The sequence below is a fragment of the Arachis stenosperma genome, chromosome 6 (genome assembly GCF_014773155.1).
Source record: "Arachis stenosperma cultivar V10309 chromosome 6, arast.V10309.gnm1.PFL2, whole genome shotgun sequence".
NCBI classification, from domain to species: Eukaryota; Viridiplantae; Streptophyta; class Magnoliopsida; order Fabales; family Fabaceae; genus Arachis; species Arachis stenosperma.
In genome coordinates this window covers 19,878,423-19,891,177 of record NC_080382.1, presented here as the reverse complement: position 1 = coordinate 19,891,177, position 12,755 = coordinate 19,878,423, and the positions used below count along the sequence as shown (strand labels likewise).

At 36.8% G+C, this 12,755-nt stretch overlaps 1 long non-coding RNA gene and 1 other non-coding gene across 2 annotated transcripts; both read left to right on the top strand.

Annotated features, from left to right (window-relative positions):
* Positions 1-427: 427 nt before the first annotated feature.
* On the top strand, positions 428-535 carry LOC130937527 (small nucleolar RNA R71). The gene has a single exon (XR_009068742.1). It is a non-coding gene; the product is annotated as a small nucleolar RNA R71 (small nucleolar RNA).
* Positions 536-4,668: 4,133 nt separating this feature from the next.
* Positions 4,669-7,143, top strand: LOC130933053 (uncharacterized). The gene is made up of 3 exons (XR_009067592.1): positions 4,669-4,793; positions 4,897-5,040; positions 6,960-7,143. It is a non-coding gene; the product is annotated as an uncharacterized LOC130933053 (long non-coding RNA).
* The last annotated feature ends 5,612 nt before the right edge of the window (positions 7,144-12,755 follow it).

The following is a 12,755-nucleotide window of genomic DNA, read 5'->3' as shown; positions in this document are numbered from 1 at the left end:
TTTCTCCATGAAGAATTATAGGTGTTTCCATAGGGTTCTCCTAGGTAATTCACCTCTTCCATTGAAGGGTTCTCAGGATCATAAGCTTCTTCCTCAGATGAAGCCTCCTTAGTACTGCTTGGTGCATTTTGCATTCCAGACAGACTTTGAGAAATCAAATTGATTTGTTGAGTCAATATCTTGTTCTGAGCCAATATGGCATTCAGAGCATCAATCTCAAGAACTCCTTTCTTCTGACTTGTCCCATTGTTCACAGGATTCCTTTCAGAAGTGTACATGAATTGGTTATTTGCAACCATTTCAATGAGCTCTTGAGCCTCTGTAGGCGTCTTCTTCAGATGAAGAGATCCTCCAGCAGAGCTATCCAAAGACATCTTGGATAGTTCAGAGAGACCATCATAGAAATACCTATGATGCTCCATTCAGAAAGCATGTCAGAAGGACATTTTCTGATTAATTGTTTGTATCTTTCCCAAGCTTCATAGAGGGATTCTCCATCCTTCTATCTGAAAGTTTGGACTTCCACTCTAAGCTTGCTCCATCTTTGAGGTGGAAAGAACTTTGCCAAGAAGGCATTGACTAGCTTTTCCCAAGAGTCCAGGCTTTCTTTAGGTTGAGAGTCCAACCATATCCTAGCTCTGTCTCTTACAGCAAAAGGGAATAGCATCAGTCTATAGACCTCAGGGTCTACCCCATTAGTCTTGACTGTGTCACAGATTTGCAAGAATTCAGCTAAGAACTGATGAGGATCTTCCATTGGAAGTCCATGGAACTTGCAATTCTGTTGCATTAGAGAAACTAATTGAGGTTTAAGCTCAAAGTTGTTTGCTCCAATGGCAGGGATAGAGATGCTTCTCCCATAAAATCAGGAGTAGGTGCAGTAAAGTCACCAGCACCTTCCTTGCATTGTTTGCATTATTGTTGTTTTCGGCTGCCATGTCTTCTTCTTCTTTGAAGAATTCGGTCAGGTCCTCTAAAGAGAGTTGTGCTTTGGCTTCTCTTAGTTTTCTCTTCAAGGTCCTTTCGGGTTCAGGGTCAGCTTCAACAAGAATGCCTTTGTCTCTGCTCCTGCTCATATGAAAGAGAAGAGAACAAGAAAATGTGGAGTCCTCTATGTCACAGTATAGAGATTCCTTGAGGTGTCAGAGGAAAAGAGAAATAGAAAGAAGAAGGAGAAGAAGAATTCGAACTTTAATTAGATAAGGTTCGAATTGTGCATTGAGAAGGAGTGGTACTCCATAAATAGAAGGATGTGAGAAGGAGTGGAGTAATTTTTCGAAAATTAATTAAAATATTTTGAAAACATTTTTGAAAAACACTAATTGATTTTCGAAAACAAAAGTGGGAAAGAAGCAAAGTGATTTTTGAAAAAGATTTTGAAATTAGAAATTAAAAAGATTTGATTGAAAACTATTTTGAAAAAGATGTGGTTGAGAAGATATGATTGGTTTTAAAAAGATGTGATTGAGAAGATATGATTTGAAAACAATTTTAAAAAGATATGATTTGAAAACAATTAAAAAAAAGGATTTGATTTTAAAAATTAATGACTTGCCTAACAAGAAAAGATATGATTCAAACATGAAACCTTCCTCAACAGAAAAGGCAAAAAATGTTCAATCAAATCATTAATTGTTAGTAAGTATCTTTGAAAAAGGAAAGAAATTAATTTTGAAAACATTTGATTGAAAAGATATGATTTGAAAAAGATTTGATTTTGAAAAACTTTGAAAACTTGAAAAAAATTGATTTTGAAAACAAAATCTTCCCCCTAGCACCATCCTGGCGTTAAACGCCCAGAATGGTATCCATTCTGGCGTTTAACGCCCAAAATGCACCCTTTTTGGGCGTTAAACGCCCAACCAGGTACCCTGGCTGGCGTTTAAACGCCAGTCTGCCTTCTTCACTGGGCATTTTTTGAATGCCCAGCTTTTTCTGTATAATTCCTCTGCAGTATGTTCTGAATCTTCAATTCTCTGTATTATTGACTTGAAAAGACACAAAATAAAAAATATTTTTGGATTTTTAATAATCAAAATGCAACAAGAATCAAATAACAATGCATGCAAGACACCAAACTTAGCAGTTTGTATACTACTGACACTATATGAGACACATAAACACTCAAGTCAAAAGAATTCAAAGATCAGAGTAAGAAATCATCAAGAATTACTTGAAGATCCTTAAAACACATGAATGAATGCATGCAATTGACACCAAACTTAAAGTGAGACACTAGACTCAAGCAAGAAATATTTTTGGTTTTTATGATTTTCTAATTTTTTTTTTTTGTGTTTTTCGAAAATTAAGTGAAAACATCAAAATTCTTGATGAGAATTTCAGGAATCAGTGCAATGCTAGTCTAAGACTCCGGTCCAGGAATTAGACATGGCTTCACAGCCAGCCAAGCTTTCAAAGAAAGCTTCGGTCCAAAACACTAGACATGGCCAAAGGCCAGCCAAGCCTTAGCAGATCACTGCTCCAAAAGCAAGATCAACAAGCTCTTGTGATGATAAGTTGAAACCTCGGTCCAATAAAATTAGACATGGCTTTACAGCCAGCCAGATTTCAACAAATCATCATGAAACTCTAGAATTCATCTTCAAGAATTTCGAAAAAAATAAATGCCTAATCTAAGCAACAAGATGAACCGTCAGTTGTCCATACACAAGAACAATCCCCGGCAACGGCGCCAAAAACTTGGTGTTGTTGCCGGATCAAAACTTGGCACTGTTATTGCAGGGAACAAATGTGAAACTATAGTTAGGACATTTAATTCCCCGGCAACGGCGCCAAAAACTTGGTGCACGAAATTGTGATCAATACTTTTCAAAACATAAACAATCCCTAGTAATGGCTCCAAAGACTTGGTGCTCACTACCATGGCATAAACACAACTTCGCACAACTAACCAGCAAGTGCACTGGGTCGTCCAAGTAATAAACCTTACGCGAGTAAGGGTCGATCCCACGGAGATTGGTGGTATGAAGCAAGCTATGGTCATCTTGTAAATCTCAGTCAGGCAGACTCAAATGGGTATGGTGATGAACGAAAATAACATAAAAGATAAAGATAGAGATACTTATGCATATCATTGGTGAGAGCTTCAGATAAGCGAATGAAGATGCCTTCCCTTCCGTCTCTCTGCTTTCCTACAGTCTTCATCCAATCCTTCTTACTCCTTTCCATGGCAAGCTTATGCAAGGGTTTCACCGTTGTCAGTGGCTACCTCCCATCCTCTCATTGGAAATACGTTCCTGATGCCCTGTCACAGCATCGGCTATCCATCTGTCGGTTCTCAATCAGGCCGGAATAGAATCCAGTGATTCTTTTGCGTCTGTCACTAACGCCCGCCCTCAGGAGTTTGAAGCACGTCACAGTCATTCAATCATTGAATCCTACTCAGAATACCACAGACAAGGTTAGACCTTCCGGATTCTCTTGAATGCCGCCATCAGTTCTTGCCTATACCACGAAGACTCTGATCTCACGGAATGGTTGGCTCGTTTGTCAGGCGAGCACTCGGTTGTCAGGCGATCAACCATGCATCATGTAATCAGAAATCCAAGAGATATTCACTAAGCCTCGAATGCTTGTAGAACAAGAATGGTTGTCAGTCACCTTGTTCAAAGGTGAGAATGATGATGAATGTCAATCATCACCTTCATCAAGTTGAAGAACAAGTGATATCTTGGACAAAGAACAAGCGGAATTGAATAGAAGAACAATAGTAATTGCATTAATACTCGAGGTACAGCAGAGCTCCACACCTTAATCTATGGTGTGTAGAAACTCCACCGTTGAAAATACATAAGAACAAGGTCTAGGCATGGCCGAATGGCCAGCCTCCCAAAGAGGGTTCAATCATAAAAACATGATCAAAAGATCTCCATATTACAATAGTAAAAGGTCCTACTTATAGAAAACTAGTAGCCTAAGGTGTACAAAGATGAGTAAATGACATAAAAAATCCACTTCCAGGCCCACTTGGTGTGTGCTTGGGCTGAGCAATGAAGCATTTTCGTGTAGAGACTCTTCTTGGAGTTAAACGCCAGCTTTTATGCCAGTTTGGGCGTTTAACTCCCAATTAGGTGCCAGTTCCGGCGTTTAACGCTGGAATTTCTGTAGGTGACTTTGAACGCCGGTTTGGGCCATCAAATCTTGGGCAAAGTATGGTCTATCATATATTGATGGAAAGCCCAGGATGTCTACTTTCCAACGCCGTTGAGAGCGCGCCAATTGGGCTTCTGTAGCTCCAGAAAATCCACTTCGAGTGCAGGGAGGTCAGAATCCAACAGCATCTGCAGTCCTTTTCAGTCTCTGAATCAGATTTTTGCTCAGGTCCCTCAATTTCAGCCAGAAAATACCTGAAATCACAGAAAAACATACAAACTCATAGTAAAGTCCAGAAAAGTGAATTTAGATAATGAATTAGTTGAGAAATTAGCCTAAAAGCGTTACTAACCATTAAGTCGGTTTTTCCTTCCTCTTTTTCAAAAGCACGGCTTGCTTTTCCTTTTTCCGGTTCAACCGAACCAAATTTTTCCTACTCAAATTTAACACCTCTTCAAGCATTAATGCCTTAGCCTTATGCACCGCCTCACCTACTTTCTTTTCTTCTATCTCTTGTTAATAGTGCTTCTCATTTTCTTTGAACCAAAACACGCACAACGAAGGAGAAGAACAGAGAAGGGAAGCAAAACGAAACTGAAGAGGAAGGAAGAAGCCATCCGCAGCAAGAAGGAAGGCACCCCACCTCTCATCACTCTGAATCTTCGAAGCTTCTTTGTTGGGTGAGAACCAGCAACTCTCCTTCTTCCTCTTCTTCAGATTCAAATTCTGTTCTTCCCTTTTATTCCACCACTGCCATTCTAATTCCAATTGTTGCTAGAATAGTAGTGACCGTAGGCAAGAACTCTTCCCTTGATTGAGGTGAGGTCAGCCATTCGTTCTTGAAAGAGAGGCCAAAGCTCCAATTCCCTACGGTTAGGGTTCTGATTCTGGAAAGAAGTAAAAATAGAATTTTCAACTTCAAAAGAGGTAAGGGTTAGGACAATTAGACTATTATTCTTGTGGCTGTGCCTGTAATGAGAATAGATAAACTATTATATGCTTGATTTATGATAAATATGGCTCTATTATGTGTTTGAATGATGGTTAGGTTATATGAATTGTTATGTTTGATATAGTGCTGAAAAGTGGAAGTTTGATTATGGTTAAGTAATTGAAATTGTGAAATTTGTTGAATTTATTTTCTTGGAGATGTTCTGACCATTCTAGCAACTTTAGTTAGTTAAAATAAAAGTAAAATTATAGTTTTAGATGAATTCTACGCTTGAACATAAGATTTGGCATGTGAGATTGTTAGAAGTGCATTATGCAGAATTTCTGCAATTTCTGCATAATTGGCACCGAAATGAACGAATTTCTGGGAGCATTCCAGATCATAATTTTGGATAAAATTATTTTTCTATAAAAATATAATGTGTTTTTAATATCTGGTAAAAATTTTAGAATTAATTGATAAGTGGATTGGGAGAAAGAAATTTTTGAAGATTAATGGTTTCAGCAGAAAATTCTGTTTCTTTAATGCAGAAGTACCAAAATCCAATTCACTTAATTTATAATTCTGATGAGTATTTGGGCTGAAACCAACGGCAGTCTCAAGCTTTATGTGTCTAAAATGTTCAGTTTAAATTTTGTGACAAAACTCTTTTTAACCAATTAGATATGTTGCAAAAAGTGTGAGTTGCTTGCTGGATTTTGAAAACAGATTTGTATAAGGCAGGACTGTGTTCCTAACCTCATAACTTTTACATGTGACATGGTAATAGTCTGAAATTTAGTTTTTTAGAAATCTGGAAGAGTCTTGTTTAAGTACATGAATTTTGAAAGGCAATGGGTGAGAATTGGATTTTTAGTGAATTTAACAAATTTACTACTCGCTGCTATTTTTTCTGCAATGATAGTAGAATTTTTGAAAGATTTGTACAAATTTCAATTATAGTAGGAATCCCCCAGAACTAAGTTTTATTTTCTAAACACGTATTTTTAAAATAACTAAAGGGATTAAAGAGAGTATAATGACCAATTAAGAATGTTTACCTGGTAAATTGTTAAGGAAAGTTTGAACGTTGTTAAAGCTGAGGGAACCCGTAAGGGTGGTTTTAGTGCTATTTTAGAGGAGATTATGTCCGAATTTCTATAAAAGTTCAGGAACTTAGTTAAATGTAAATGTGTAAGTTGTCCCCAAGAAGGTTTAAGGTTAATGGGTGATGCGGAGGTATGTATAATTAGACGGTGGTGTGGAGGTATGTATATTTAGGCGGTGATGCGGAGGTATGTTTTATAGTGTTGGTGATGCGGAGGCATGATAAAGAGAAAGTAAATGAGAAACCATGTTTGAAAGAGATAATTGAAATGAATAAGTAAATTATGAAAAGTGTATGTTGAATGGGCCTTGTGCCAAACTGCTAATGCGAAAGTGCCTGCCTAACGGATAGCCTGAGATTGCTAATGCGGGAATGTTCGCCTAACTGATAGCACTGTTCCTTACTGTGATCAACATTGAAATGTTATTATAATGAGGTCTAATTGACACGGGTAACCGTGATGCCAAGGTGTCTAATTGACACAGTAAAAGGACCATATTCGGAGTTCACCCCGAGTAACGTCGGGTTGCGGGTAGACAACCGACGCATGAGCTCATGGCCAGCGCTAGGAACAGGCATGCATCATCTTGTTTGTGCATATGAACTTCTTGTGAATTGTTTACTGCCATTTCTTTCTTGTTCATGCTATTTACTTGTTATATATATATGTTTGTGCCTTGAGTCTCTGTGTTTGTTCTTTTTGCTGTTTTGCGACAACTTAGAGATAAAGACCCTAGGTTCCCCTTTTACCTTACTGAGAACTCTATGTTCTCACCCTTCTTTTCTTTCTTTCTCCTCCCTCCCCAGACGGGTCCGGCAGATGAGCTCTTTGAGTTTCGTTCTAACCTCTGAGTTATGAGGATCCGACGCGTGGAGGAGTCTTCATATGGAGCACACTTTGGACCACTTTCTTGAACGATGTTCGGAGATCACCCCAGAATTAGTCGCAGTGAATCTTTCGCTCCTTTTTTATGATCTTTGTATTACTTCCCCTCGCTTTTGTAGTACTTTTAGAGGGGTAGGACGTCTTAGTAGTTCGGTTCCAGTTTAGAAAACTCATGTGAGGGTTGGGACTGATTTCTTCTTTTGTATATGTACATATAACTTGGTGTGATACTCGGCTTTGATAGATGACACGTATCCTTGAACTTAACTCATGTGTATATTGTATATATGTTTATATATGTTATTTTTGTTGCCATGTGTTTTCTTACATGATAACTTTAAAGAAACTAACCTTGCGAGCAGCTAAACGTTAATCCACGAATAATAATTTATTCACGATTAAACCGATAAAGGATTTTATTGATATTAATTTATAAAAATCTGAGTCTAGAGCTAAGTAGGCCCGCACGACCAGTAACACCTGAACATTTGGCAATGGTCATGACGTGTCGAAAGTTGGGGTGTTACAATATATTCTATCCTAAATTTGTTTAAATTTTGTCCCAAATTTTGGCGCCAAATTTTTTTTAGATAGCGTCAAAATTTTCATACAGATTAGCAACACATTTTGGACAAAAACTATAATTTGTCCGTATTCCATCTGAATATGCGCAATAACTTCAGACGAATTTGAGACGCATTTTGAAAAATATTAATTCTATCCCAAATTTGTCTATAATTACTCTTAAATGCTTTTACTATAACTAACCATTTAAAGTGGACAAAATTTTTTCTCACATATTTGGGACAAAAATAGCATCATTTATAAAATCAGTTTAAAAGTTCATCAATTTTCAAACAGATTTCAAATATTTATTGAAAACTTTTAAAATTTAGTATAAAAGTATTATTTATATTTTAAATTAGTCTATGATTTCTCCCAAATATTTTTACTATTCCAAAATAAAGTTTCTTTTTCCTAAAATTACCTTAATTATATATAACTTATAAAAAGGTACGGTTTTTGTTCGCACTTTTCAATTCCAAAACCTCTTAATCAAAATATGAAATAATCATGATACCAATTAACATCTTATTTATTATTATACATATTTTTAAAAATTGGATTGATAGGTACGTTAGTGTTTATTTATGCAGGTTTTTTTATATAAATAAGTAAATAAAATATATTAATTCCCATAATACGCATACAGAGAAAACTTTACTAAAATGCACAGGACCATTGTTCGCAAAGCACCCTCAAAATGGATTTAGTCGTCATCTCAAGAGGGGCGCACACGAATTGAAACTTCTGGTGGGGGAAGCCATTTTGTGCTTGGCGCCAACAAAATCGGTACTTTTGGTGGGGCTACCATTAAATTTAGTTGATTTATTTTTAAAATATATTTTTTAATATTTTAAAAAATAAAAAATTATTTAATTTTTTATTAAGTTAATAATTATTTTTATATAATATCAAATATGGAATAAATTACAATCTTAAAATAATTAATTGAATCATTATAGATCAACCATTAAAATATAAGATTAGTAAATTAATCTATTATTCACTATAACTCTTTTAATTTAGGTAGTACGTACTCAGTACTAAATAAAAAAATTTAACAAATATACTTATCCAATCCTAAATTTTAGAACTAAATTGACTATATTTTTATTAGTTTTTTTTATATCATTGTATATTATATTTTACTTTTTTTAGTTAAACTTGGGAAACTCTATCTTTTTATTTTTTTTATATATTCTATCTTCTTATTTTTTTATTCTTTTATTTTTATTATATTTAATATTAAATTTCTTATACAAATTTTTATATACCATCTTATATTTAATTTTGATTTTTTTAGTTACCTCATATTATTTTTTAATTTATTCTCTTAATTATTTATATTATAATAATTCAAAATTTAAATATTTTAAAATTATTATTAGATATAATTTTTTAAAATATCTATCTTTTAAATATCAATATTTTATTCTATAACTTATTGAATATATTTTTGTTGTAATTTTATCCTTTTTAATTTGATATTAAAAATTAGATATAATTTTAATTTTAAAAAATTTGCTATACACACTTATTTCAATGCCACTTATTATTTATTTTGCGCCAAAAATCAAAACTTTATCAAAACCGCCTTTTAGTTTCAGGGAATTTTAGTTTTTGAGTGCCTTCTCCCTCGTATCACAGTAACATACCTAGGTTAACTTGCCAAAAACCAAACCTTTTATCAGAACTGTCTTTTGGTTTCATCGTTTCATGGTCAGTTCTTCATCTCCTTCTCCCTCCTTATGCGTGCTCTGCCTCCGGTCTGTGGTTGCCGCTTGTGCTTCGCGCTCCTTCTACGTGCTCTGCCTCTGTCTGTGCGTTGCCACTCGTGCTTGGCCGCTCTTGCTCTGCCTCCTGTCTCTAGTTTCAGACATTCACCACTTCAGCCTCTAATCTCGCACCTCAGACCACCTCCACCATCGTCAATCGCAATCCCAAGTATCAGCCTTCACTTCTGAACAACCGCTCCGCCTCCTGCATGTGTTCGCCTCCGCCGGTCTCAGAACTCGCTGATAAACCCCATTTTGAGGGTTTATCTTGTATTAATTTCAGGGGTTTTATCAATGATTCCACACGCTTTTCATATGAAAATACAAGACTTTGTGTTCTTTTCCTAATTTCTGCCTCATGGATGAAAACATGCTTATTTTACACTAAATTAGATACATTTCTAATCTTCTCTTGGTGCCATTCGATGCCGTGACCTGTGTGTTAAGTGGTTTCAGAATATAGGGCACTCGCGCCCCTGCCAGCCTCAGACATTGCCCCTTTGCTAGATTGTTCATGCCTCCTCTTCTCTTTATGCATCCTCTGCAAGGTTCTAATTTTTGTGAACAGTATTTGTTACTCAGCTTTGTTCTTTTTCCCTGTCTTTGACTCAAGAACCCTAGCCATCACCTCAGGTTCTCTCTTTGCTCTGCTTTCCAGTCTATTTTCTTTAATTAGTTAGTTAGTTAGAATTTACATGTTGTTAGTGGATTTAAGTGGTTAAGATAGGTTAGGATTAGTTTATTAGATCTTTGTTAACTTGTAAATGTTGGATTATGGCTGTTATGAGTTGAATGCTGCTGAAAATTGCTTGATTATGCTAAATTTCTGAATTGCACACCACATGTTTGATTGAATGCCTATGTGATGCTTTGTATTCGATTTATATGTTGTAGCTACTTAAAGATTAAATGGCTTGAACACTAATAAATTTCCTGAAATTTGTTGTAGTAGAAATCTAAGAATAATGGATTAAAACCCCTCGTATTTTCCGGTGTCATCACTCATCACCGAATCTCAATAACATAAGACCCATGAGGTTTCACTAGTAAAGAGTAAATCTCAATTTAGATGAGTGAATTATAAGTGTTAGAAACAAGATACTAAGAGAGTAATATGAAAAGTGTATTATTGAGTTGTGATCAAAGGTACAACATACAAGGAGTATTTATAGGTGGTAAATGAATCAGAGCAATAAAGGGATAGAATCCTACAATTAATATACAGATATACTAGACGATACTAATTGATCTAAATTGATTCTAATGATTCTCTAACATCCTCCCTCAAACTCAAGTGGGAGCTAAGGATACCAACTTGAGTTTGGATAACAAAGTCTGGAAACGTGTCGGGTGATGAGCTTTTGTGAAGATATCAGCAGTCTGATCTAGTGTTCCAACAGCAATGAGACGAACAGCATCAATAAGGATACGTTGCCGAACAAAGTGACAATCAATCTCAATGTGTTTGGTGCGTTCATGAAACACATCATTATGGGTGATCTGAATAGCACTGCGATTATCACAAAAAACATGAGTAGAGAACGACTGAAGAGCACCCAGATCTTCGAGAAGCCAACGAACCGAGATAACCTCAGTAGTGGTGTCAGCGAGGGCACGATACTCAGCTTCTGTGCTTGAGCGAACAGTGAACGTTTGCTTCTTAGCACGCCAAGAAATGAGAGCGTCGCCAAGAAACAAACAGTAACTAGTAGTAGAACGACGATCAGTGGGATCACCAGCCCAATCAGCATCAGAGTAAGCCTGAAAAGACAAAGAGGAATGAGCAGAGAAAAAAAGGCCATGAAATAGAGTGCCTTTGATGTAGCGAAGAATGCGAAGAACTGTCGCATAGTGAGTAGTACGAGGAGTTGACAAGAACTGGCTAAGTACATGAACCGGATAAGCGATGTCTGGTCAGGTGACAGTCAAGTAGACGAGATCGGCAACTAACTGTCGATAGAGAGTCGGATTATCCAAAATAGTGTCATCCATAGGAGTAAATCGAACATTAGGCTCAAGAGGAGTGGACTCAGTGCGACTATCTGTAATCCCAGCACGACCAAGAAGATCTGAAGCATACTTAGCCTGAGAGAGATAGATGCCATCATCGGTGGAGATGACCTCGAGACCAAGAAAATAGCTGAGAGAACCAAGATCTTTCATCTCAAAGGTACGGTGAAGTGAGGCCTTGAGATCAGATATACCATCAACATCATCTCCAGTAATGATCATGTCATCAACATACAAAAGTAGAAGAACAACTCCACGTTCAATTTTACGAATAAAGAGGGCATTCTCATGAGGGCTAGAAGTAAAACCAAGACTGCATATGGTAGTGCTGAACTTGTCAAACCATTCACGAGGAGCTTGCTTAAGTCCATAAAGTGCCTTGCGAAGGAGACAAACCTTATTAGAAGGACAAGAATATTCTGGAGGTGGTTTCATATAGACTTTTTTTTTTCAAATCCATCAAGAAATGTATTCTTCACATCCATCTGACTGAGAGACCATTTTTTAACCGCGTCAATGGCAAGAAGAGCTCTAATAGACGTAATACGAGCGACAGGAGCAAAAGTCTCTTCATAATCAATACCATACTCTTGCGTACAACCTTGAGCAACCAAGCGGGCCTTATAACGGTCAATAGAGTCATCAGAGCGAGTCTTGATCTTGTATACCCATCTACTGCCCACAACTTCCTGATCAGAAGGAGGATCAACCAAATTCCAAGTGTGAGCTTTGTCAAGTGCCTGTATTTCTTCCTGCATTGCTTGTTGCCAATTTGGGTTTGAGGAGGCTTCTCTGAATGTCTTAGGTTCATGTTGATGAAGAATAGTAGAAAAGTAATGGTAATCAAGAAGATGAGAAGGTGGATTCCTTACCCTATAAGAACGAGCGGGAGGAGGAGGCATGACGGTAGGAGCAGGATCATCGTCTAGTCTGGAATCATCGGGAGATGGAGAAGGCGGAAGAACAGGAGGTTGTGGAGGGTCACTCGAGATAAACTCTGTAGAATCATCACTAGGAAAAAGATCAACATTGGGGTTAGTAAACAAAGGTGACTGAGTAGTAGGAATGGACTCAAAGGATGAGAATCGAGAAAACATATGGTGCTCCTAGAAGATAACATGACGAGATATACGAATACGTTTAGAGAGAGGATCCCAACAACGATAACCTTTGTGTTCAGTTCCATAACCAAGAAAACAACACATACGAGCCCGAGGTTCAAGTTTACTATGTTCATGAGGCTGAAGAAGAACAAAACATACACAAGCGAAAACTCGAAGAGAATTATAGTCTATGGAGGTATGATAAAGACGCTCAAAGGGAGTAACATTACCAAGAATAGAAGAAGGGAGTCTATTAATAACATGA